This window comes from Atractosteus spatula, chromosome 8 (genome assembly GCF_055471065.1).
Source record: "Atractosteus spatula isolate fAtrSpa1 chromosome 8, fAtrSpa1.hap1, whole genome shotgun sequence".
Classification (NCBI taxonomy): domain Eukaryota; kingdom Metazoa; phylum Chordata; class Actinopteri; order Semionotiformes; family Lepisosteidae; genus Atractosteus; species Atractosteus spatula.
This window is the reverse complement of record NC_142713.1, coordinates 5,999,014-6,026,204: the sequence shown is the minus strand read 5'-3', so window position 1 is coordinate 6,026,204 and position 27,191 is coordinate 5,999,014. Positions and strand designations below refer to the sequence as shown.

General features: G+C 37.5%; 2 long non-coding RNA genes across 2 annotated transcripts in view; one reads left to right on the top strand and one right to left on the bottom strand.

The window, feature by feature from the left end:
• Window positions 1-8,713: 8,713 nt before the first annotated feature.
• LOC148829107 (uncharacterized) lies at window positions 8,714-12,488 on the bottom strand. The gene is made up of 3 exons (XR_016091463.1): window positions 12,398-12,488; window positions 11,148-11,191; window positions 8,714-8,839 (listed from the first exon to the last, which is right to left on the bottom strand). It is a non-coding gene; the product is annotated as an uncharacterized LOC148829107 (long non-coding RNA).
• Window positions 12,489-13,093: 605 nt separating this feature from the next.
• Window positions 13,094-27,191, top strand: part of LOC148829106 (uncharacterized) — a 43,021-nt gene continuing 28,923 nt past the window's right edge. The window contains exons 1-2 of the long non-coding RNA XR_016091483.1: window positions 13,094-13,435; window positions 24,434-24,490. This is a non-coding gene — a long non-coding RNA (uncharacterized LOC148829106). The remainder of the gene's footprint in view (window positions 13,436-24,433; window positions 24,491-27,191) is intronic.

Here is a 27,191-nt window from a genome sequence, read left to right as displayed (position 1 = left end):
TGTCCTCGCTTTATTTTCAGGAAAAAAATGGACTATCAGTCCAGATTTCATCTTGGTGAAATGAAGCTGGTCCACAGCTCTAAACCTGCTGAAGCAAGCGGTAGATTTGCTGATAATAATAGAAGCAAAAGATAAAAGAGAAAAGGCAGAATGCTGGTATTGCGGAGATGCAGTTTTTCCTAGGATATCACTCTTTTTTTTTTGTAGAAAAAGGACTTACTATGTCCTGGTTTAGATGCCACGCTGAACCGTATAATAAGTTTGCTTCAAAAAGTGCCAGGAGAAATATAATGGGGTAGTTAGTCACAGTTTGTATTCGGCTTGGGTCCAAAACGAAGACTGTGGAGCTGACATTGGATAGGCTCACTTTTTTTGTGCAGCCTGCTTGGCAGTTACTGTTATCCAGCAGAATCCCAGGGAGTAAAAAAATAAGCCAGGTGAGTTTTACATCTGAATTTCTGTCTAATTCTCTGAAAAATAAATGTCTCAGCAAATTCCTGCAAGGCCCACGACCCCATCTCTTTACAGCATCAAAGAAATATAATCATTTAATACATTTATCATGATAGATTTTTTTCCAGGCCTGCTTATGGACGGTTCATTGATATCTGTAGTGTGTTTTTGTGTTGTGAACCTTATAATGTTAGTACAGTATGGAAAAGGGTAAATTTTTTAATTGTTTTTTTTTTTATGGACCCCTTCACATTAACTGCTGTTAAAATGTGTCCTGTGAGGGAAAGGCACATTATAGTTTTTCTTTGGGGCAACGTTCGATAATTGGTGGTGCTGTATTGGACTATATTTCAAACGTTAGTCACATTTGAAAAGGACTTAATCTAAACACAGAACCAACAGTAAACAACATTCGACACAATCCTTTTAAAAACTCAAACAGATACACTTCTTATTTGTTCCCGACTTATTTTTCTTAGTAATGGATTTTTTCAATGTTAGGTAAGGGAATGTATTTGTAGGTTTATATTAACAGTTCAATAAGTGTACAGTATATGTACTCTTTATATATATATAAAATGGCATACAGAAAATGTAATTTTTAACCTTGATTATATATTTTTTAATGCAGAAAAGCCTTGGGACTAAAAATGAATGAACTGAGAATTGACCATGGTTTTCATATTAGTGTGCATCTGTTTTCTAGTCTTCTGAGCTACTCCTTCTTTTAATGTGTGTATCTGTAGCAGGAATAAAGAAAGGTTGCATTACTAAAGCTCCTCTTTTTTTAAAGCTTTTTTAAAAACCAATGCTTTCATACTCCCAGTTACAGTTTTGTAAAAAATCACCCCTTGACTGGTAACACATAAATAGAAATAAGCTGTGACAATAAAAGGCAGGGACTTTAATATATTTTTTTTCCAAAAGAAAAAGAAGTTATTCAAAACAGTAGCCACAAAAAAGAAAAACAAAACTCACACCATTTCTATAAACATGTTAATTAACATGTTTTCATTGAAATACCTGCATTTAGAAGTGATGTCTATTATTTGAAAATGTAAAAATAGAGATAAAAATAAAAGAGAAATATTGATAAATATAAAAATAAAAGAGAAATAGAAATATTGCTGCTTTTTTTTCATTGCATTTCATAACTTGGTGTGCTAATAGAAGTGAACAGTAGGTTTTTCCACATTAAAACTGTCCAGACAAATTGGTTGTAGAACATTAATAATCACCATAAATGCTGCAGGTTTAACTTTTCAAATTAATAATATTTCTTTACATTTCTCTACAAAATCCTTACTTCTTTTGTGAGGTGTAATTTTTAAAGAAAGACTGGGCCACATTAAAACTGGAATCATAAAATGCAATGCTTTCATTTTTTCGATTTAAAAAGGCAATAAGTCACAAAGTATTGCGACCATTAGAGAAGAAATGTAAGAAATCTTACTTTAAATCTTACTTTATGGAATATTACTTAAAACTGTTGTCATGTTGTTCTAGTTATTATTGCTGAAAATAAATGCTGTAATTGCTATTCATGATTTATTAAAAAAGAAATGTTCTTTTACATTCTGAAAAAAAACTGTAGCAAGAGTTGATTTTCAGCTTTGAAAACAATTTAAATTGGACTGTTTTTTCTGTATTCTGTCAAGCACAAAAAGTGGACAAGTTTCTGTTTTTTTGTACAAGTGGGTTTTACAGATATGTATTATAAATTTGTATTTAACAAAACGCGTTAATCGGAAAGTTCATTTGGAAGAAAGCTTAGATAAACCCAGACGTTCCCTGTCAATTTATATCACCTGGTTAGCAAGTATTAAAACTACATTTTTGTTTTAGTCAAACTTCTTCTGAATTAATCTGTTGGAATCCGTTTATACCGATAAATATTTAGAAGAAAATATCTGACGTAATTTTAGTCTGGAGTGGAGTGAAAGATGTATATTTTTTTTTAATTGAGGGGCTACATTTTAAATGGGTGTGTCAGCCCACCTTGCTGGCAATAGAAAAGGTATTTTTACACTTTTTTTTCATATTTCAAAATAAGTAATGCACCAGCAGTCTTTTTAGGGAAACCTCTTCTGTGTTTGAGCTCGCTTGGGTAATAACCACAGTCTGACCAAGTAAAGGTGAGCTGACATCGAAGTCCTTGTTTTTGTGGTCTTACAGACAAGGAGCATTTCTTGGTGAATGTCTACTGAAGATGTTTTGGAGGGAAAAGTGAATATTGAAAATGGTGTGATTTGTATTTAGTGTAAAGCCAGTGAAAACATAAATAAAAAGGTTTTATTTTGCAAGATTTTTAGCTTCTAATGTTGTTATAGTTTTTTAGGGAAAAAAAAGTGAAAACCTTTTTTTTTTACCACATAAGGATTTTTACATAGCATATACTGTATACGCCCCACTTACTGAGGTACCTTTGGAATGATATCAATATAACAGAATTGTGTTCCTTGTAGGCAGTTTTGAAAATTGTTAAAATTGCTCGGCTAATGACTTTTTTATTATTCTTACTTTTAGTATCAATATCGCATATACCGCCCATGAATTAAATTCTTTCATCATACATGAATTACACTACATATTTCAACAGTTTCAAATACCTAAAGTACATTCTGAGTGAAAATTTAATTATCACCATCTTTATTACATTGACCTCATTTTACATTTTGGTTTAAACCTCAACTCAAGTAAATCCTTCAGTCCGTTCTCAAAATTGCGTTGTGTACAGAGCACACATACTTGTGTGTACTTGTAAGATAAAGCTGATTAACATGTAGAAATTAAACCAAATAAGTCTCACTGAATTTCTTAATTTCTGCCAATTTACTATCAGGACTTAATGCTTAATTTAATACTTACCTTATTTATAATACCCTTTATAAATTATTTTTTAAACGATTTTGAAAGAAAATATTTTAGTTTGCAAATGGATCTTAGCTTAAATAAAATTGGTATTTAAATCCACAGGAAGAGGCTGTTCTGTATCATGATATAATAATCCCGAATTGTTGAATCCTACAGTTCAACACCGTGAAACAAGATTTGCCGTGTGTTGTGTTGTTTGCTTTGAGGAAAATCTTCCCAGCCTAAGTAGTGTTGATTTTTTTTAACATTCTTTTTTAACCACTCCACACACTGTGTGACTTGTGTACTTACTTATTGTGAGCTAGATAAATAATTCAATCACAATGTTGTAGAATCATTGTGGAACAAGATATCTCACTTCTGTTTCATCAGTATTTTTTTGTGGTGTTATTTGCTTACAGAAATAACAGCCTTTGTCTCTTGTCTCCACGGTTGTGTGTTTGTGAAAGTGCCGTAAATTATATCAGAATTGGTAAGAAGGATTTTAGGACTTTTTCTCCGGTGACACAGGACACAAGGTGGTGTTACTGTAGTCTGGTTGTGACATGCTCACAGAATTTTAAATGTATCTTTATAATACAATATTTTTGAGGGGCGTATGTGAAAATAATAATTTGAAGTTTTTGGTATTAGGAATAGTAATCAGTATAATATTACTGTTTGAAGTGTGAAAAAGACACATAATAGAACTGGACAATAACATTTTATTTTTACTTTGAATTAGGAAAAGGATCTTTGAAATTTAACACTGTTCTATGAGGGTCCATGTATTAAAAAAGCAGTACGATTTTAATATGATAAAATATTATAATCTTGTCCAAGGTGTAATCTGGGTTCTGAAATTTCAGTATTAGAATAGTTCTTCTGGGCAGAAGATTTACAATTTGGGTTGCATTTGCAAGTTATTTATTTTACTTTTATTACTTGGTTGTTGTGTAATGTTCAGTAACTTTTTTTTCTGCGTTCAAAGTTGCTCTTTTCCTCCAGTTAAAGCTTTTAAAGGAACTGGAACTTAAGGAAAACAATTTTATAACACTTCTCTACTGCTTTGGGATTTTTTTAGTTTAGTTCATTTTACTCTTTTGCCTTTTTTTGCCTTACGGAGAGTGTGCAAAAATGCCAGCGCAATATTGTTTTTTTCGTCTGATGTTGCCGAATCATGAAATTGTAATTTTCATTATGTATTATAGTTTTATAGCTGGTAAAGAAATACATGGTGTTGTGAAATAAATTCTGAAAATACTTAATGTTGCATCATTATTTTTATAGCCAAAATCCATTTTTAATTAACATTTTTTTTTTGGAAGCTACCCTTTTTAAATATTGCTGTTTTAAAACTTTTTTTGTTTTGTTTTACACCAGTCCAAATAAGACTACTAATACGAAATCCTTAAAATTCGTAAGGGCATGAGCTAATCTGTTTAGATATTGTTCCAATCTTCTCTTTTTTACCTTCCCAAAATGTGAAAAAACAGAAATTTAGCACTTTGCGTCTTCAAAGGCACGGTGAGGTTGTATCATACCTTAGAAGTTGACACATTTAATATAGTACTGTATATATCAGTTGTAAAATAATTTGATTTGTTTTAGGGGGTTAGAATATTGACAGGATTTATTTAATGTTCCTAGAATGTACATATTCTTTCAATCTGGGTGTTAGTTAATTATTCTGTGTGTTTTTATGTCATTCATATGTCATTTGCAATGTCTTTTTAATAGACTGGTGCAAATTAAGTGCACTCTACATACTGAGCACAAAATGAAATGATGGCATCTATAAGTAAAATTGGACAACTTGCAACTATTTTAGAATGATTTTTGTACATAATGTATATGCTAGTGAATGTCTCCTGCTCGTCTGTATTTGACGTCTGCTTCAGTCTCTTGTACCGAAAAGTGCCTGAAATACAGCTTAAGCAGAAAGTCTTACTGCATGCATATTTGCCGTCCTATATTTTAAATTTAATATGTGGATGATGCCATATTCAGTTGCAAAGATAGTAGTTTGCCTGGGGAGGACATCCAAGCAGAATTCTACAATGCAGATAGAGTTCAAACTTCAATTGATTGAATTTTGCAGAGAATGTGCAGAGGTATAACCTTATGTACACCACTAAATATAAATGTAAAATCTAAATATAAAATTACAGTATGTGCAACACAAAACATAAAATATAAATATAGGAAAAATGTGTTTAACCAGATGGTTGTAATTATACCCAATATCTGTTTTTCAAAAAACATTAATTAACATTAAACATTCACATCAATTTTCTACCCAATAATGTTCTCGATGGGCTATATATTTGTTGACTTCTGTAAAAAAGAAAGTGCATAAATACTTAACAATATTACACTTGTTACTTTATTTTTGGCAGTGCTGAAAAGTAAAAGGCGAATGCATTGCTTGTATCTGTACAGGGCTTTTTGATTTTGACTTTGACAATTCGGTGTTCAATTCAGTATGTACTTTACTTTGCAGTACTTGTTAAAAAATAAAGCCTGGGTTTCGGTGCTTATTGAAAGTGCGCCTTCCAGAAATATTAAAAGAGCAAACAAATATTCACATTGGTAAATTTGCTCTCCAATAAACTGATTCTGATAATTCGACTTGATATCTGCAAAATCATCAGAAGTAAAAAAAAACAAAAACATTTATTTTTAAAATGATAAGCTATTTATAATGTAAAGAAAGCAAAATCTTTTTTTGGTTCCCTGAAGTTGTGTGCAGTGCCACGTTCTTTAATGATTCTTTAATAATCAGTGACAATCTTAAAGGCTGCAGGTCTGACTAGTCCTCCATTTTGTGATTTGAACTCATGTACACCCCCATTTTATATGATAGAAAGGTAGAGTCATCAAAATGCCGGGGCCAAAAAAAAAAGAAGCTGCTCGCTTTTCCTTTTGCATTTTATATTTGTTTACAATTTACATTGTCAAATGTAAATAATTGTGATTTTGCATTTAATTGGCAGTCATTATATAAATATGCATTTTGGAAAAAGTGGGGCATAATTATTTCTATAGTTCTATTAGTGATTAGGTTAGTTTGGATGTCATTATCCTCGTTATAGCATTTTATAGGTGAGCCAGTTATAGGATGAAAAAGTAGGGGGGGGCAATGCTGTATTTTAGCTCTAATTCTTCAGTGTCATCTGCAAATGCCTGTTGGGGTAATTGTGATTCCGTTAGTGTGCTCATTTGTTTGAAGAATTTGAGGCGTTTATTGAGTTTCTCAGGCACGAACACTAATATTTGCCACAGCAATTGTTTGTTGATTTCTCCGCACTCGATTTACAGGTAACCCGTACACAAACAAGGGGTTTCAAATATCTTTCTTTGCCTTTAGAGAATGTTGTCTTTCCCGAATATGGAGGTCTGTTTGGGCTCTGTCCCTGAAGAAACAGCACATTGGGCTAACATGCCATATCCTGCATGCTGAATCTGTGACGCCATTAATTGTGCTAAAAATGAACAACAAACCTCTAAAAACAAAATCTATTGCATTTTACTGTTTGTGGCTGTGTGCTCCTCTCCTCAAAAACTGCTTTAAATTGACTGCAGATGTGGCATATTAAAGTCGTCAGTAAAATTAAACAATCAATAATTTGACTATTTGACAATTTTCCAGGATGTGCTGTTACAGCGGTTTGATTTTATGTGCGCAACAAATCAAAAACTACAGAAGCAATGGGGGTGTTCTAATAAATTTGCACTCTACTGTGTTTTTCAGTCTAGGTATATATATATATTAAAAAAAACTGCCCTTCGTAAGCATGTGTCCAAACTGCATATTTTCCTCATTCTATTTAAGTTAATAAAAGGGTCTTAAGCTGCTGAGTAGCCTAATACTTGGTGGAGTGACGTCTAGGAGCAGTAAAGAGGTCACAGATGTTAATAAGGAGTGATGTACGACACTCTGAGTGACATCCCTAGGGGGATAACCTTTAATCCGTATTAGTTAATGTATTAATAATCTCTACCTACTCAAAGCAAACAGTGCAGTGTCTTTCAATGGGGTCAGCTTACTCCCTGTGTAACACTTTTGACCTAGGGTCATGGCCTTTGTTCCCTTCTCAATGGGGAGTGCCCTCAGAGGTCCCAGATGAAATAGAGAAGTTGTTCAGACACGTGCGTCTCGGAGAAGACCACCGCACACCCCCTGTGGCAGGGGGTCCTTAACTTGGAAACAGGAAAAAAAAAGCCCTCTTTTCATTTTCTGCTCTTCCTAAGTAGCAGGGGTTGTTGTTTTTTTTTTCTCGCCCTCCGAGGCTAGCTGACACATTGCCTTCCTACGGCTTTTAAGATCAGCTCCGTGACCTTGGAAATATCTCGGCTTTCAGGAGCCTGAGTCTGTAAGCTGGTGGGAGGCAGGTCTTCACCTGGTAAGGCTCAGAGCTTTGTTTGGGGCTCGCGCTACGCTAACGAAGGCCTCTTTGAACGTCGCTCCTGTTATCTTTGTTTTTAAATTTATGTAACGTCATCATTTGGATGTAAAGCTACGTATTAAACACTGCCACCCTTTTTTAAAAGCTGATTTCAATATCAGCCAGCCAAACAGTATTGATAGTCAGAAGACCATTTTAACTGCCTGAGAATCTGAATCGGAACTCCCTTCTGTTGTTTGAAGGAGCTTAAAAATGGTTAAGTAGTTCCCTTGTTTGAAAAAAATAAACCTCTTTTCCCCTACAACTGTCCTGCTTCCTTTGAATTATCATCTTAACGTGGATCACATTCTCGGCTGCATTTCCACCTCATCTAAAAAGTATAACTGAGTATCCATTAGGTGCTGCAATCCAGGCAAAGTTCTTCTCGGAAAATGAACATCAAATTAATTTGTAAATTATTCATTGTTCCTATTTATCTCTCTGTTTTTACTGTTATGGGGGAGCTGCCGTTAGTTTAAAGCAAAAGATTATAGCCATTAATGCAAAAAAAGCTCTCACTGCATTTTTTAAACGTCTGCAGTCGAAAAGGGCTTTTGTTGTTGGCATTCAGCCTGTGCTTCTTGTGGATGAATCTCTTAGTTTTGGTTCACACTGATTTGACCTCTAAAATGGACTCGTTCGTTCTTCTTCTCAGTCAAAAACATTTATAATTTAAAGTTTTTTTTTCATTTATATCATAGCGTGTGTGTGGAAAAGAAATTGCCTTCCTGGAAGGTGTGCAATTTAGATACGATTTATATTTGTTTCATTTCTTCACCATTTTTTTTGTTTTGTTTTGAACTTTTTATTAATTTGATTGATTAAAAAAAATGTATCTTAATCGGAACAAAAATATTTCACCATGAAAACACAATGGTTGTTGATTGCTTTTATTTTGTAGAATTCCAATAAATGCGTTATAATCTCTATCTTGGTTACTAAAACTGGATTCAGGTTTTGCTATATATGCTTAGATTATATTTACAGAACAAAATAGAATTTAAACAGGGAAATAAACCTTAAACTTTAATTAGCAGCCATTCTCATTTTCTTGGTTTTCAACTTCTTAGAAGAAGATTATATTTCTGAGAAAAAAAAAATCGGGCACAAATTATTCTTCCTGGTACTTTTTCGGACATCACTGTAAAATGATTTTGAGAAATAGCTATGCACAACATACTGTGCTGTTTCATAATAAAGACATGTCTTCATAAGCAAAAGATACAGTGAGTAACACACTTAATAAGAAAGATTTAATAAGCTGCTCTTATAAAATATCGAGGATTTGGCTCAATGAGAACTTTTGAAGAGTATAAAGTTTTTTTCAGCATTTATCGAAATATAATAAAACGCAGCTGTATTTTTGCCTTTCCTTGTTTGCCAGTGCTTAATAATAAATCAGGAAATTATGTTTTGAATAAAATGCTAAAAATACATAATTATTTATGAAATGATTTGGGATATCCGTATTTTACAAATGCAAGGTTTACATGTGAGGCATTAAGAAAATTCATGGCATTCCATTTTGTCTAGGTAGGACACATAATCTACCAGAGAAAGCAGAATACGTGCTTATTACTGTAAATGAATCCACAAACACAGCACAGAAAGCATTTGTGAGAACTTAGCTTAATGGTGTACAGTATGTCTGTAAACCGACAAAGAGGTTTGTTTTCCTACCTCTTTATGATACTTCACATTTAGAAAAGAAATATTTAAATAATAGAATTCCACCATATGAAATGTGATTAATATGCATGCTATCCAGTTTGTCAGATAGATCGAAGCAGCCATTTTGTCTCAGCTATTTACCAAGATGTCTATTTGTTAATGCAGATTGAAGAAGCGCATTTTAAAATGTGTTTGATAATTTGATACATCTGTACAACTTGTTAGCAGTGACAGCAATTCTAGTAATCTATATAGACAGTCTACATGTAGGTGTTCTGATATATTTAAATATTGATACACATATCCGTATGAATAGATGTATTTGTGCTGTATGTGTGCGCATACAAAGCTTAAACTTCTAAAATCTTTCTGCTTGTTTTTGGTTTACTTATATGTAGTGCGTTCAAAGTTTTGTTTTTAGTTCATATTCTAATTTCCCAGTAAGACAGGCGCACAAAAATGTATTGTCCGAGGGATCTGACTTTGTTTCGGAGCTGCCTACTTCCCTAAAAAGCAAAATGTATTTTTTTTTCTAAAAGTACCACTTGTGTTATTTGGCTAAACAAGTTTCAGAGCCCTTGACTGTTTTTGCTGCACAGTACTTGTCTTTCTGTTCCACGTACGTATTTTATCCTACTTTTCTTTAATCTTTTTTTTACCTAAATGTAAATGTGCACCGCAGCAGTATAGTTAAGTATTCTAGCTCGTGTTTACAGGATATATTACACAGAGCTTCAACTTCACTGCCCTGCAGCAGTGTTAAAGACATTAGTTTTAACAATGCAAAAAAGCTTAACGTGAATAACACTCTTAAATTTGTAGATAATCCGCGCAGAGGCACGCAGAGTTATCTGAACTCAGAGATGAGGCAATATAGAAGCACAGACTGTTGAGAGTTGGCAATGAACCCAGAAGCTCGAGTGTATCCTTAAATGAACTTTCTTAAATGTACAGAGGAACAGGCTTGCCAGGCAATAGATCAGAGTTAGAGATTATACAGTATGCAGCTGAGGAACTTTCTGGAGTTAAGAAAAAATCCTGCCGTGTCTCTCAAAAGGCCACTTGTGAAAATGTACCTGTGCAAATGCATGTATATTTTTCTGATGCATCTAAACCTGTTTAAACACATACGTATTTCTGTATGTATATATGTTTTTGATTACATCAGTGGATTTTTCAATTGGTTAGAAAACATGGCGAGATGTGACGTCGAATCATTCTGCCTAGGAAGGGCTTCCAGTAGAAGCCAAAGCAAGCTCACCAATAAATTCTGTTGCTAAGAGAGATTGTTATATAAAAAAAAGGATGTTTTCGGTTTCTGTCTCTTTTATTCTTTTTTTCTTTTCTTTTTTCTTGCGTCGGCTGTGGAGGGGAGGCTTTTGGCTTTTGCGAAACGCAAGAGGTCCTCGAGGGAGTTCTTAAATTTAATTTGGCGTCCGGATTGATTCGTTTTAAGTGACAACGCAAGGCTAACCGGCTCAATGGCAGACACGCAGGATGAATCCAAGGTAGCCTGGAGAACAGTCTTAGCAGGGAGCAGACCAGCATGCACAGGGTGGATTTTGTACTCCGTTCATGCAAGCACTGCAGATATAATATGCGTGCAAGGTCTTGAGTGAGCAGCAGCCATATTAAGATGATCTGCACGAACACTTTAATGACACACGATTCCTTTCTAGAAACAGAGACAAAGAAAAGTTTAGAAGGAAAGAGCTTCCCCACCTGGTGTTTTGCATGCTGTCCTCCATCGTCCTGTGCTGCTCTCACTGTGCACAGCGTTTACAACAGAACAGAAGTGAATGAAATAAGCTTGTCAGCATAGTCCACACACAGCAGATAGATTAAAGAAAAATACTTTTGTTTTGTTTTATTCCTTGCTGCTTCGGGCAGGCAAAAAAAAAAAAAGTTTGTACTGCTTAGCCTAGCCTACCGGTTTTTGGAACCAGAGCCAAAAGAGGCAGGAAACTGTTTTACAATAGCGTTACAGTAGTCTGCCACAAATGGAAAAAGCCAAATGTTGGTCGCAGAGAAGCGAGACAGGGAGAGAGAGAGAGAGGGAGAGGGAGAGGGGGGTAAAAACAGTGAAAATATGTACCAGTAGAGACAATTGAGCAACTCTTTGCTGTACTGCACGACAGCTTGCATTCTTGGGCATAGAATGTGTGAACACGGGGAAAAATAAGACCTGGAACTGCTTTTGGTAACCAGTACCGTGACTTTTGGCATGAGTCCTTGAGGGTAAAGGGTGTGTGCATGGGGCAGAGGGGAGTTAAGGGGGTTGGGGGTGAGTGGAGGCAGACAAGCTTGTAAGCATTGCGAGATTATTTGACCCCAAACTTTTCAGACAGCTTTTAATGTTTGCAATCCAAACTCTCGACTTTGGCCAGGTGGATCCTAGGTGTCCTTTGTACTGTCCTTCCTCGCCGTCTTTTGCCTCCTGCCTGGTTGTGCTGCGTCTCTCGCCCGCGCTGGCTGAGCGGCTGGATTTTTTTTTTTTTGTGTGTGTGTGCATTCTCAATCAAATTGCAATCATGGCAGCTGTTTTTCTTCCAGCACAGCAGTTGAGCTGTCTCGCCCAAATGCTTATCAGCTTTTGACTCTTTGCCAGCAGAGCTGTGAGGGCCAAAGCAGTTTTAACTCGTGAGAGCTGCTGGTTGGGGGCTGCTTGTTCTCCTGCGACAACGCGAAAAAACAAAAAAGGCAGTTCTTTCTTGCAGGTTTTTCCATTCCCCCCCCATACTCCCCATTTGAGGTGCTAAATGACAATTTTGTGTTGTGTTCTCCCCTTGTCTCAGAGGGTACAGTTCCCATACAGTATAGGTTGAATGAATGAGTTAACAGACTGTGAGGATTGGGGGAAAACATTTTAAAAACTCCCTTTCCCCCCCCCCCCCTTTTGTTCCTTCTCCCATTTTGCTAATGAACTCCTGAAATACACAAGCCGTAGCAGCAGGAATCTGAAGAGTGCTTACTTGAGAATTCCTTCAGTCGGTTTCTGGTTTTTTTTTCTTCTTGCCCTTCTCCTTCCTCCTGCTACCTAGGTATGGAGTAACAGCATGGCGCGAGTACCAGCACTGAGTCTGCGCCACCCAGGGGGAGTGGTATACTCCATTTCTCCCACCTCCCTGCTCACCCCCCTCCCCTCTCTCTCTCTCTCTCTCTCAAGTGCAAGCACAATTCCTTGCTGTGTGGATGTGTGTGATGAAAAAGCCACTCGCTCACACACTCTGCCATGCCTCCTGTTTCATCATCAGCTGAGCTCCTCTCCCGAACACACACTCTCCTCCTCTCCTCTCTCTCTCAACAGTCAGCCCCAGCCGCTCGAAAGAGGGAGATTGGAGCTCTGCGGGGAAAAAAAAAAGGACAAAAAAAAAGTGGCTCTGCTATTTCTACTGCAAGGGCCACCCCTTTAGACAGCCTGTGCCAGAGAAGGAGTTTTTCTTTTTTTACTACTAAATGGATTTTAACCCTCTGCCTCCAACGAGCTGCACACCAGCGCGAAACAGCCTTGCAACAAGTTGGTTTTTGTTGTTTCGGATTTTTGTTGATCCCGATCTTTTTTTTTTCCGCCTTTTTCCTCTCTTCTGGTGGGGCTGTCGTTGGCCTTTTCTAGACGTTTTCCGAAAGCGGCGCAACTTTTTTTCCAGGGTGGGGGTGTGTGTGTGTTTGGGGGTGGCGGCGGCGGCGGCGGTGGTGGGGCGCACTCATCTGGAGATTTTTGGTCTTTTTTTGGGGGGGGGGAGGGGGCATATTCCCGCTTTTTTTTCTTCTGCGCATCGTGTCGTCGCCGGGATGGACTTTTCTACCTCGAACCGTTTGCCGCCCGCCACCAACCACCCACCCCCCACCCCACATGGCCCACCGCCCCTCCGCCCCTGCCACACGCCCTCGCCGTTCGCAACCTTTCATGGGTATCGACCATGGCAACGCGGTTTTTCTGCCCGGGAAAAAAAAATGGCTGTGTTTTCTGAGCGTGCTGCACATCTGCGGGTAAAGACGGCGTGCCATTTGTAAGTGCCAGTGGGTCTATTGCAAGTATCGCGCCCCTCTCTCTCTCTCTCTTTCTCCCTCTCTTTTTTCTGTGTGTGCGTCTCTCTCCTGCTCTCTCTAGTTCGTTGGCTCTTTCTCCTGACAAGGGGAGTGCGAGGGCTGTGCTGTGGTGGAGCTCTTTCTGGGACAGGTGCCAACTTCAAACAAAAGACATAAAAAAGGCAATGAGTGAAAAATGCGTCGATTGAATTTTAAGGGGGGGGGGGAGAGAGAGAGGGAGAGGGAGAGAGAGGGGCGGTGGGGGGGGGGGAAATGTTGCCCAGAGAAGTGCAAAAAAAAAGTGACGTGCAGTGATCGTGCATGTTCAGCAGGCCTGCTTCTGGAGTTTGGGATTTTTTTTTTTAGTTGCAGAATTATTTCAGAGAAGAATGAAAGAGCGGCCTGAATAGTTTCTGCTCTTCTGTAGTGAAGGTATTTGAGTTGGGAAGGGCGAGGGGGGTGGAAGGCGGGAGAGGGAGGCGGGGGGGGGGGGTTCCTTTTTCAGACTATTGAATAATTCATAGGCCCAGCACTGAGGCCGGACTGGAAAGTGTTATTAGCATGCATCAGACATGCTGTTTGTCTGTTTGCTAACATTCTTCATTCAAAGACTTGTTAACTACCAGACGGGCTTAACACGCGCCTTCCAGCCACCCTCACGGCCCCCTATTGTTGTGAGCCCTGCCAAACCAGGGGCTGGGATGGCAGGGGTGCGTGCGGCTGGGGCTGGTTGCTAGGTAGGGATTGCCTTGCGATTCTTAGGCCTGCCTCCACCACTGTATAACAGGGCTAGCCGACTGCCTTCTTCTCCTCTTCAGCAGCAGAGCTTCGGATCCTGAAAAGTGTGAGGGGGTCGGTGGTGGTGGTGGTGGTGGGGGGTGGGCGCAAAAAAAAACAGCCTTTTTTTTTAGATCGTCTCTCAGTCCAGCACCCGCATGCCTGGAGGCCGCCTCTGTCAGATTCAGGTGAGCGACGCGTTCGGGGGGCATTTTTCTCCTTGGGGCTCATTTGGCGTGTGCGTTCTTTTAATTTTATTCCGGCCGTTCGCAGGATGCCTTCCGAGCGCCGCCGCCGCTCCTCTCCGGGGGCTGGACCTGTGCTGGAAACGTTTAAAAAAAAAAAAGAGAGAGAAAAGTTTTATTTGTCAGTTGGAGGGCATGAAAAGAAAACGTGTGTGTCCCCCCCCCTGCGATCTAGGGTTCCTGGATGCGACAGCATGACGACAAATTGTTTCCTTCTTGCTTTAGTGTTAAGCTGTCTTTGATTTTGCTCAAGTTATTTTTCGCCTGTTTAATAGCCACTAAACTTTGCCTTTATGATTTAGGGGGATATTGGCGATGCCGAACTCCCTTCGTGGCTTTTATTTGCCTTGGGAAGTTTTAGGGACAGTGCCAGTCTGTTTTTCTGCAATATTGTGGTGTCTTGTTTGAATGCTACTTTTTTTGTTGTTTTTGGTTGGCTGTGCAAGAGCCACAAATTAAGTGACTGATCACTTAAGAATTTATTTCATAACGGCAGTCTACGTTAAAAAAAAACTAGCTGAATGCAGATGTTAGAGCAAATGAATGCTGGAATTAATAATTTCATCAAGGCACAATGTACGTTAGCCAATTTTCAATTAAACTAGGTTATCAATAAAACTCCATAAAACTAGGTTATCATTTGTGAAGATAGTCTCAGGCTGTGTATGTACTTGCATGCACGTATTTATATGAACGTTTGAGTGCAGATCTGAAAACATAGATGCCGTATTATCGTTTACAGAAAGGAGAAAAATGCCTCATTACCGAGAGAAAAACGCTCTCCGTTTCTTTTAGAAATGTTTTGTTTCAGAGATTTTTTTATATTATCTTACGATCGATTCCCAGGTTTTTGTTCTCAATTTCGTGTGCATTTTTTTATATATATTAAGCACTGGAAAAAAAATGAACATTGGAACTGAATTTGCTAACAGCCTAACAGCAGTGTGCTAATGTGAGCATGTTCCCTTTGACTGGTGTCAGGTCCCGAAACTGCTGTCTGCTAAACCAAAAATTGTGCGAAAAAAACTGATTTGCTTTCTGTTTTCATTTCACAACAGGGTTCACACATAAAACCTTTAAATGCAACAATACCGTTTTACCAAACAAACCTGCAGAAAATGCTTTTGCTAATGCTCACAAAAAAAATAGCTAGTATTATGTTGTGCAACAAAAAAATCCATCATACAGCGTTACAATGTTAAGAAAAAAATAAATTAGCAGAACTATAACACATCACCTGGTACTAGACAAACTGACTGAAATGTTGTTAAAAAATTAATATTGATTTCATCGTCATAAGAAATGATGACACTTAATTATGGACGTGAAATTTCTTAAATGTTCACAGATTTTATTCTACAGTTTTAACAATTTTCAGTCTATCTATATTTGATCAATTCCCTGATCTCTTTTCTCCTATATTCCGATGGTGCAGTGTGTAATTGCTTTTATGTTGTCTTGCAACACAATGAGGCTAAATTTTTTCAAAGGGGTTGAATTCCAGGCTTTGCACTGTTACGTTAACATGAAAAGATTTCCAATGTAGAATATTTTTCGACAGCACCGGAGTTCTGTGGGATTTTTTTTCCCCCACAAATCGAAATAGAGCTACATGGCTTGCACAAAGAAATATCCTGCCGTAATTGTATCAGGTGTCACGCACGTGAGTGTTTTAATTTTTGAATGATATTTTTTGCCCTCACCACAAAGTACCGCATTCAGTTTGTTTGTTTTTTTTTGACTGGCCTTTTTTATCTGCAATCCATATTTTGTTTCTGTTTCTTCTGTTTCGCCATGGCGAAAAGACCAACGCCCCCCAAATGCAAACGTAAGCTGAACTTTTCCAGATAGAATTTTTTTTCATGCTTTTTCCTAGTGGGCGGCGTGTGCGCCTTTCGGGGGGGGGGGGGGGGGGGTACCATGTATATTTCTAATCGCTTTCATTTCGCAAAGTAGGGTCGAACGTTCGAATCGGTGCGTGGAAAAGCAGTTGCGCCTTGGATGATTCCTGGACTGGCATGATGCTTATTGTGCACGGGACTCGAAATAAGGTACAATAGCATGGGAGGTGACAGAAGAGGAAATGTGGGTGTGCATGTGCAAGCACTGGAAGCACAAATTGGAAGGACAGATTGGCAGAAGTTAGCGTTGCTTAAACCCCCAACCCCTCCTCTGTGGTGGGTGTGTTATCCGTAGAGGAGACGAAGGCAGTCGGGACCGAGCAGGCTCTGGTGGAGATTCAGCCGTCTCCCTCGCCAAGGCTGAGGATGTCTCCAGAGCCGTCACACTCTCCTTCCACGTGACTCCCGCTCGTACGATCCCTTGGAGGCCCCGCCCATCCCCGCTCCCACCCGACTCGCTCACCGCCGCCGCCACACACACACCACACCCGTACGTTGTCATGTGCGGGCACATTGGACTTGGGGTTCAGCCCTTCTTCCACTCGCCTGCCAAGGGTGCAGGTGCCCCCTACCGATCCCCGGCTGCCGCTGGTGAGCTCCGTTCCCTCGTGCGGCCTGAAAACCTGCGACTTCTCTCGGTCACGAGGCTCATCCGCCGCCAATCGCCTTAAAAACGTGGCAAGGCCCTCCTGAAAATATCAGGTCGTCACCAGAGGCGTTTGCTTCTAAATATTCAAAAACTAAATTCGTACAGGAGACGTCCTGACTTAGCTCATGGTTTTAAGGGAACTTTCCTGTTTTCTTGGCGGTGTCGATGCATATCATGATGCAGCTGCCGTTGCCGTTCGCTGTCATCACAGCGTAGTAATGGATAGATGAGCTCTCCTGCTTCTTTCATGAGTCCAAGGGGCTTTGTTCCCATTCATATCTGCAAATGTGGATATTTAGAAAATTGCAAAAAACCTTTCTCGACGCCTGCAGTTTTCCAGTACCTTTAAAACTCCGGTGTTGAATATTTGTATTTGCGAGTATTAAAATGCCCAAAAATAAATTTGACAGCCAGTAAATATTAACTGTAGATTGTCCCTTTTCCTCCTTATATTTTAAAACTTTAAAACATGGAGGTTTTGACTCGGGAGTTAATGTTTCACATTGCATGTTTTGGAGTTGCAGAGGCACTTTCTGGCTCAAGGTACTATTCTTATTTCTAGGGCCTGTCTGTATTTTTTAACTGATAATATTGGGAATTGAACCATTTTGCACTGACGCTTACAAATACACAAACTGAGTGTATTTATTCAGTTTTTCCTTCCTTCTCTTGCTTCAGAGTGCAATGGTATATTGAAAGACAGGAGCCCAAACTAAAATTACAGAGTGCACTTATTTGTCTTTTCACATTTATTTATTTCATTGTAAGGTATTTGACCCTTTTCAGTGTAATGGTATTTTGGGAGGGTATAGTTAGAGGCACTATGTGTTAAACTTAATTTTTTCCTTTTCGTCTGAAACGTGGGGAACCACAGTAAAAGGCCAGACTGAAAAATATCCCTACGCAATAGAGAGGAGCTGAATGAAGTACTGAAACAAAAGACTTGGCTGCCGTTGAATTTGTGGGAAAATCTATTAGCATTTGTTTGTTTTATAAGTCTTTAAGGCAGGACTGCCTTACAAGCCAGTGGCTCACTAGACTATAATTTTTCATTTATATTTTAAAGTCATTAAACTGCAGGTTTGTTTTCATATACAGTGTTTATCACTTCTCAAAAGTAGAAATGCAGTTCTGTTTATGTATTTTTTTTTCTTGCCTTTGGGAGCATCACCACCTTGCTGAATTTTGTGAAATGCAGCAAAACAGGGTGAAATTGGTCCAACCCAAAATCATTATTTTTTAATTTTCTGCACCAGATTTTTCCTAAATTCTGGTATATTCTGGTAAATTCTGGATTTTTATAAATTCTGTATATAAAAATGTGTCATATTAGATGTGAATAGATTGAGAAAATTCAAAATTTGCTCCACTCTGTGGTTACGGGTATATTGTAGGACTTTAAAAAAAAAAAGGTTTTAAAAATAAATGTATTGTCCAGTGCTTTTCACTGGGTTGTGACTGTATTTCAGAAACAAAGTTTAAAAAAGGTGCCATGAGAGGGAAATATGCTCTTTGTCCCCTCTTTCTAAAGAGGTGATAATGTTCTGAATTATTCTTACATTTTAAAAATAAGTCTAGATCTTGAATTTTGCATTTATGTCCACAGTGCAGATTTATACATTGTTTATACAAATTGTGTAAAGAATTTATCTTAGCAAGACAACTGTATGTATAATATATATTGACTACCTTTAGCCAAAAGATTTTTTAATAAAAAAACAGATACATGCAGTTCAGATTTTGTAATGTCTTTAGTGAGATGTACTTAGTATGCAGTGTGATGTCGTATCAGTCACAGACCTTAAATTAAGTTATGCATTTTTGAAGGAAGAAGCATTTTTCTTTGGATAGAAGTGAAACAGATTCTTAAGTTTAAAATATAGTGTGGAGGGCACCTGAAATATACGTATGACTGTTGCATTCTAGATTGTAGTAAGCAAATAAAAGGAGGACAGATGTTTTTTTAACCATTGGCAAACAATGGCATTGATCAGTCGTCACAGACTCAAAATGTAATTTGTTACCTTTTCTGTGAAATGTAGATGACTTTCTTCGTAACTTTCCTGGAAAGTATAGCAAGAAACTTTTTTTTTCTGTTTTCATATATACTGTACGAGTGTGTGTCTGTGTGAATGGTTTAACTTGTCACACACTGAGCTGAAACATTACAATGGAGCTCTGCTTTAACATGAAAAATAGATCTTTCTGGCATGTTATTATTTTTAATTCTTTAAACAGGGCTTAAAAACATTTTTCTAAAGAAATATTTCCTTTTTATTTGATCAGACTCAGGACAGGAACAGGGCTTTTAAAAGTGTTATCATTGTTAACAGTTATAGCAAGATACTGAACGAAATACATCAGTAGAAATATTGTACAGTATATTTAGTGCCCGGTATTAAGGCAGTAAACACAAATACTTAAAGAGGCCAGGAAGGAAAACAATGTATCTGCATTGCAGTTTCAGTTGAAGTCAGATTACCATTTGTGGACTAAATGATAAGTCAACAGTTTTTGTCATGGAAAGGATTATACATGAATTCAGACGGTTACTGTATCTCTCTATTACATTCAATTACCCCCTTTCTGTGGTTAACCCACCATTAGTATTTTTTAAATTCTGTATTGCTTTTAATAAAAAAAATATTTGTCTTTTAAATAATAGTACTTATCTGACTTTTGATATATTAATGACAATAGACAATATTTGTATATGAATAAATGTGATGAATTGGGCAATGTTTTACACAATATGATCTAATATATTGGCATCCCAAATTAGTTGCTAATTTATTGAGTTTATTGAAACCCTAGTATACTGTTGAATAGTTGTTTTTTTCCTGAGGTTTGATTTTTCAAAAATAAATGGTCATATAGCTTATATCCTTAACCTCCATGATTTTAATTTCTTTTAATCGGGAGTTGTTCCCTAAAGTAAAGTGCTTTAGACTTGGTTTAGTAATACAGAGAATTATGTTGTGCCTTTAGGTTTATATTAATTTAAGATTTAAGGCAATTTGTAAGAGTTCCAGGATTCATCTGGACTTTTCATTTTGGCTTTGGTGCAGTTGCTAATTAATAGAATTTTAATAAAATGTGGTAAACACCTTTATTTTCCCCCCAATTTTTATTTGTGCTGTTCCTGCATGTTGTAGCAGTGCATGTATAGAAATTCGTTTCATGTTAAGTGATCATGTCCGTGCTCAAATATTGTGTCCTGCCTGTGGGTTTTGTCCAATTAAACAGGCCTGATGCAAGACAAGTCTGTCTTCTTTAACATCAAGGAGGGATTTAAAATGGTTTCGTAACTACATTACCCAGAATCTTAGCATTTTTAAATGTGACTTTGTGGCATTCGTAATATTTCATGAGTGTTTGATGGTTTCAATACCTATGTAAAGTATGTATTGCAAACAGGGTGAACTCAACTGGGTTTCCTAGCATAAGGCCCTGTAGTTGTATTCTGTAGCTACAATTCTGTGGAAATGTTTCAAAGGTTATTTTAAAACGAAACAAGTCAATCAGTAGTTCAAACAACTGGTGAACAGCAGGTGAGGTTTTTTTTCAGACTGCGATCTGTCATTTAGAATGATCACACAGAAATTACAAGCAACATCTGAACACTCTCAGTTCCATTTAAATATATATATTTAAAAAAAATGTTGGTTTGAAAGTACTGAACAAGGAACCAATCGAACATGGCTTTTATTATTTTACCATACAATCTTAAAATATTTTTGTAATCAGGAGGTAAGAAGAATCTGGTCATTTGCTTTGGTAAAAGACTAATACTGTACTACTGTAACAGTCATCAGAATAACATTGTTATTTAAAAATAAACTTTTTTTTAATTTCAAGTTTTAAATAGTTAAGAGCCACTCACAACAGAATTACTATTAAACAGTATTACATTTTTTAAGCATGTTAAAGTTTTGCTTAAACAAAAGTCTCGATGTTTATTGTTAGCAGTAGCTGTCGTGCTGCTTCTACAAGGCAGCAATTTGATGAAGTGACCTCTGTTAACTAGCTTTCAGCTTTAAATGAGAGATAAACAAATGGAAATATTTAACAGTTGATAACTGTAACTGATACCCGTTTACATTTTCACTTAACACTGCGATGGTAACATGCCTTACGTTTTTGATTATTTATTTCCTATATAAACTGGAATTTGTCTATACCGACCAGCACTAAAAATGCCAGACTAGACTGATCATGGCTGATTGCTTTTCATCTCAGCATAGCAAATAGCATGGACCACAGGAGCTCTTGAGGCTATTTCTAATGCAGATTTTGATAGTATTTGCACAGCCCAGGGTCCGGCCTCTGTCTGGAGTCTTTTTACACTGGTCCGGGATTAGTTCTGTACAGCCCCGCCGCGCACCGAAATGAGCCCGGAGCCTCCATTTCAACGAAAGGACAGCTTTGCAACCAGTTGATTCGTCACACGGAACAAAATCAGCATTTTGTTTGTTTGCTGTATTTGCAGACACAGTTGAACAGTGGAAGACTTTGTGCTGGGATCTTTAACAACCGCTTCCTATGTGATGAACAGTCCAAGTGTTTTCACCTGGTCTTCCATTTTAAGTCCATCAATTTTCTCCTGCTTCTGGCCTGAGGCCTTGCTCTGTTGCAGTACTGTTATTTAACTTTCTCGTGCCTAGTACAGTTGGGGTGTATTTTTATTAAATTACAAGGGAATTTGCTAATGGGCGAATATACTGGAAAAGGAATTTGAGGGATAGAATAAAGGTTGTGAACAAACTGGCCTCTTAAGTTTTGCTTGGTAGTAAAATGGCTGGTCGCTTCTCATTTCCAAATGTTTGAGGACCTGCGCCGGCTCCTTTTCTAAATAGCCCTGGCCATGGTATTTGATGGGTGAGGTTTTTGCCATTTGTCACAGTAAAATAAAAATGACATTTCTTTATATTTGAACAGTGCAAGGGAGAACAATGTCTGACTTGAAGATTTGTCAGTGTCGAGATAAGTAGTCCATCTGCTTCTACTGTGCACAACAAGGCATGTGAAATGACTTAAAACTCCATATCCTTAGATAAAATACCGCGGTGTAAGAAGTTTTATAATTCTATCACTGTGCATTAGTTACATAAGGGGTGATCAACAGTAGAACAAATCACTAGCCAATTTTATCTGATTGTTGCTTCGAAAAAGGCAGTGTATCAGTTTATTCCAGAATCAGCTGTATTCTACAAATAAGACGCCTATTACAACAAGCACAAACAATTCTGTTTATACTGCATAACAGTTTCTAAAGCCATACAATGACGGAAACACACATATATTTCTAGATGCACAGCATTATGGCTTTGAGAAGCATAAGAGTGTCGGTGTAGGATAGGAGCACCCTATGTTTGTATAGCACAGGTGTTAATGACCAATTAACATCTGTCAGCTCTTGAATTTGTACGTTCTACTCAAACAGTATGTAGTGTCATGAATCACCACAAGCAGCCAAATATGCATTCAGTGTATTGTCTGAAAGAGTGTGAAATAAGACCAAAAATCCATATTGGGTTAGAAGGAATCTTTGAAGTACTGTGTAATAGTTAAGAACATAATTTTATGAACATGAGGTGGCCATTTAGTCCAATAAGCTGGCTTTGTTTTTAGTAGCTAAATGATCGGAAGATCTCATTCTTGCCATTTATAAAACAGATGCGATGGTTTTGGCCTCAGGCAACATGGTGGCACAGTGGTTGGCAGTACTGCCCCTCAGATCCCTGGGACCCGGGGTTCAATTCCTGGGGTGGTATTTGTGTGGAGTTTGCATGCTCTTCCCTGGTTAGTGCTCCAGTATCCTCCCACAGTCCAAGACATGCTTTTGTGTTAAGTAGCTTCTGAGAAAACGGTGTGAGTGTGTGTTTGTGTCTGTGTGCGCCCTGTGATGGACTGGCGTCTCATCCAGGGTGTACCCTGACTTGTGCCCGTTGCTTGCCGGCTCCCTCATGACCCTGAATGGGACAAAGCAGTTCGAAAATGGATGGGTGCTATTGGTTTCGACAACGTGGCCGAGTAGCTTCAGTTAACGAAAAACCCAGAGGTTCGAATTACATTTCTCCTTTTGGGCAGACCAAAAAAGAAACAAAAATACGATTTCGAATTTAAGCTGTGGCAAGGTTTGTTTGTTTTTTCCACTATCGTTCAATGGGTTTCTCCCAAAAGACAGTTAATTGACACCATGAACGGATGTAAATATAGCCATGGCACTTGTGAAGTGCAGGGCTGCTAGTACATAATAAAATTGACTAAATTACATGATTTTACTCACACAGTAATTCTAACAGATGTATTCTAATTCTAGGCAGCCATTAAGTCAAAGTGAAATCTCTGTTCTTACTCCTAACCCTCCTGGTTTAAAACCTTTACACAGAAAAGGCTGGTATACGCAGTTCTGACTGTGGACAGAGATCGAACAAAGCAGTGTATCAATAGATCAGCCTAATGCCTCAGCTTTGCATAGAATTAAAAATGACTTCCACTCACAGGGCAAAAACGTGTTACAATGTAATGTTCTTGTACTGAGAAGTATATTTCTGAGGGCACTGGTTGTGTTTTCAGTTCAGAAGTACACTGGATGCCATACTCAAGATACCATACTGTTAACCAGTACATTTTTTAAAGGAGTGCCGGAGTTTCAATTCTTAAGTGACTCACAGGACCCTTGAGCCTGTGTACTGTACATGAAGCAAGATGTCTTCTGGAAAAAGACGTTCCAGATTGCTCATAAATATTATATGTCTATCAGTTGTATCTATCAGTTGTAGTTAATATATATTCTGTAGTGTCATTGTGGTCTGAGAGGGCACCATAATTTGGGTTCGCAAAATACCTGCAGGACTCTAGACAGGTTTGCGAGACTACGAAAAACAACGATGAAGAAAGATGAGCACAATTGGTTGACCTAAGATAGCTGACCTTTCTGTCCACCAAGGACTGACAGAATAGCCCAAAAATGAAACGTCAGCTTAAAATACATCAACATCGTGATGCCAAACAAACAGACCTTCAGAGAAATTGGTGTTCTTAGTTTAAACCTTTCCAACATTTTCCATCCTGGCACAGTGTGATTTTTGTTCCAACACTTTGTGGACCGAACGACAAAATAACAATTGCGGACCGTAATTGAAACCAAAGGTGAACAATGTAATGTGATTGTGCAGATTTTGTCCGTGCATTATAATCATTTTGCTAAAAAAAATATATATTTTTTGTGACTTTTGTGATGACTCATGTGATTTTTCATGCCTTTTATATGTTTAAGATTCATAATTTGCACAGTTCAGAACTGCTGTCTTATTGTGCCAGTGTATATATATACACACACACTCCAGGTGTTAAATTTGCCTTTTTGCAAATAAATACATTTGCCTTTTTGTTGTTTTTCAGGTGGATTTACAATTATTCCTAAAGGAATCTCTTGTGCTGCACTGGACGTTGATGAAGGTACAGAACAATTCTCCTTTCATCTCTTGATATTTGACAAGTGAGCAGTTAGGTTCAGAGGCTAAACGTTTTTTGAGCCGGGCCCAAGTATGAAAGTATGTTGCAGTGTTAGGAAGTCTGCACTCGAGAGGCGGTGAATGAGCGTTCTAAATTTTCTTGTAAAGTGCAATAAGAAATACAGAAAATGTTAAAAGTCCTGTAACTCATTAATTTCTGTTCCCAATTCAGTCTTAAATTGGGTTGAGTGTCTGACTCTGGTGAATCCTTTGTTACTGTAAAAACCTTACAAAACAACTGTCCTCCTGCCAGTCAATGTGTAGGATGTCAACTGCTGTTAAACAGGTTCATTTTGATTTTTCAGATCCTTTCTTTATAAGGGATTATTCACAGCCTTTGCAGTTCTTTTCATTTAAAAAATATCCCAGGGCTGTTTTATATTGTGTTTTTTTAAAATTGATGTTTATCTTTTTTTTCATTTGATCACATCGGCATCAACACTGCAACTTTTGAAGCTTTTTGTACAGGATTTTTTTCCTTTTTAAAGTAATTGTTTTCGTGTTAAGATGGTAGCCCTTCCACTACACTAATTCATTCACTCTGTTGACTCTTTGCATTCTGAATGTTGATTAACAGATTTTCATTAAGCCGTTTTAAAAAATGAACGCTCTTTTTTTCCTTGGTTTGAGTCATGAGTTTTTGCTGCAAACGAAAGCACATGAAGTTGTACGTGTGTTGCCAACCCTTCCCACTATCCTTTGTACAAGCACTTGCAGTTTTTGTACTGCACGGTTGTGTGCTGTGGCCCCCTCAGAACTTTCACCGTTTTTTGTGAATTATCTCTCAGACTCTGACACAACACAGCCTCTTTGACAATTTGGATCCTTTTTATTAATATACATTTTTAAATATTTAAATTGTATTTAAATTAGTACTGTTTATGGTAATTAATCCATTCTTTAGTATGTGCTCTGTCCTAACTTTCCTTTACTATTATTAATATATGTACTATCTTGGGTCTCCTATCGCTAGTTATTATGTATGCGAAAACAATTTTGTTTCCATTAATTTTCACCTGAAAAATGACTTGTGAGGAACATTTGTAAAAGGAGGAGTTGGTATACTTTTTTTTGGTCTAGGCCTTCCTCATTGTTGTTTATTTTATTGCAAGCACTCCTGACCATAACTATCTACGAGCAACGTTCTTTCTGACCTTTCAACTCTGTATTCCTTTGTTTCTTGAGTTGTATGGGTGGCGCAGAAGACAAACCCCCACACAGACTGCAGGCTCGCCTGTCGCATGGCTTTGCTTTAATACAAATAAAGGGCCTTTGTTTTGGCAGAAACAAACCATCCATCCATCCATTTTCTAACAGCTTTATCCAATTAGGGGTCGTGGAAGAGCCATGCTGATCCCACCAGGCAACAGGCACTAGGCAGGATACACCCTGGATGGGATGCCAGTCCATCACAGGGCACAAACAGTCACAGACGCAAACACCAGGGCCAGTTTTTCCCAGAAAACTAATTAACCTACCAGTAGGTTTTTGGACTGTGGGAGGAAACCGGAGCATCCATGTAAACCCATGCAAACACTGGGAGAACATGCAAACTCCACACAGACATCACCCCAGGTCTGGAATGGAACCCAGGGCTCCTGTGCTGAGAGGCAGCAATGCTCACCATACCGCCCTCCCAAAAGAGAAAATTATCATCTATAAAAAATAACCATTAATGAAGGAACAAGAAGTGCCCAAGATAAAATATTTCAGTTTCCAAAAGGCTTTAAATTATATTTGTAGAACTGATTTGTTTCATGATCCCAGAGGCTGGCTTTAAAAGTATTTTCTTCCTCCAAAAAAAAAGGGTGCAGATAGAAGCAGACAATTAGATTGGTTTCCCTTATATGCAGTATATACTCAGTATATAATATTTGTTAGTGTTTTCATTTTTGTTACAGTATGTGCAATGACAGTGATATAAACTTTTTTATTTAGTTTTTCTGATCACACTTATATGAAGAAATACTTGATTTCCAACTTATCAGAATGATAAAGGTAATTAATTTTTTTGTTGTTGTTATTTTCATTATATGTGACAAACCCGAAGACCAAAGTCTGAAGTTGTCTTAGATGGTGAAACAGATTTGAAATAGTATTTGAAACACAAAATCCAGGTCTTGGGTACTTTAGCACTTTAAAATGTTTTATAATTATACAACATTGAGTTGCATTTAGAGTTGCATTTACATGTTTAAAAAACATGTCCCATATTGAAATAGCATTACTACTCAGAAAACATAAATCCTTAAAAGTACTACATTACACAAAAATGTGGTTAAACACACAATTTCTGCACAATGGTGAGTGATTAAAAGTAGGATTAAGCGCAACTATTTTTTATTATTGGTTATTTTATATATTGAAATATTGAAATTTTTTAACATTGCTGAAATTCGTGTGTGTTTATTTTTGGACAAAGATTTGTAGATTGATGAGCTGATTCTACCTAATTGTAGATTAACTGAAAATATCCTCATATCCACAGATTTGTAAAGAACAGGGCTGGAAAAACTTTGAATGAAAAAAATAGCGAGAAATATTAGAAAAAATGTTTTGGGTCTTAAGATATGCATACAGGTATTTTTTTTCAAACTTTACAGACCTGTTTTAAATAATTTTATAGTATTATTAAAAGCGATCAT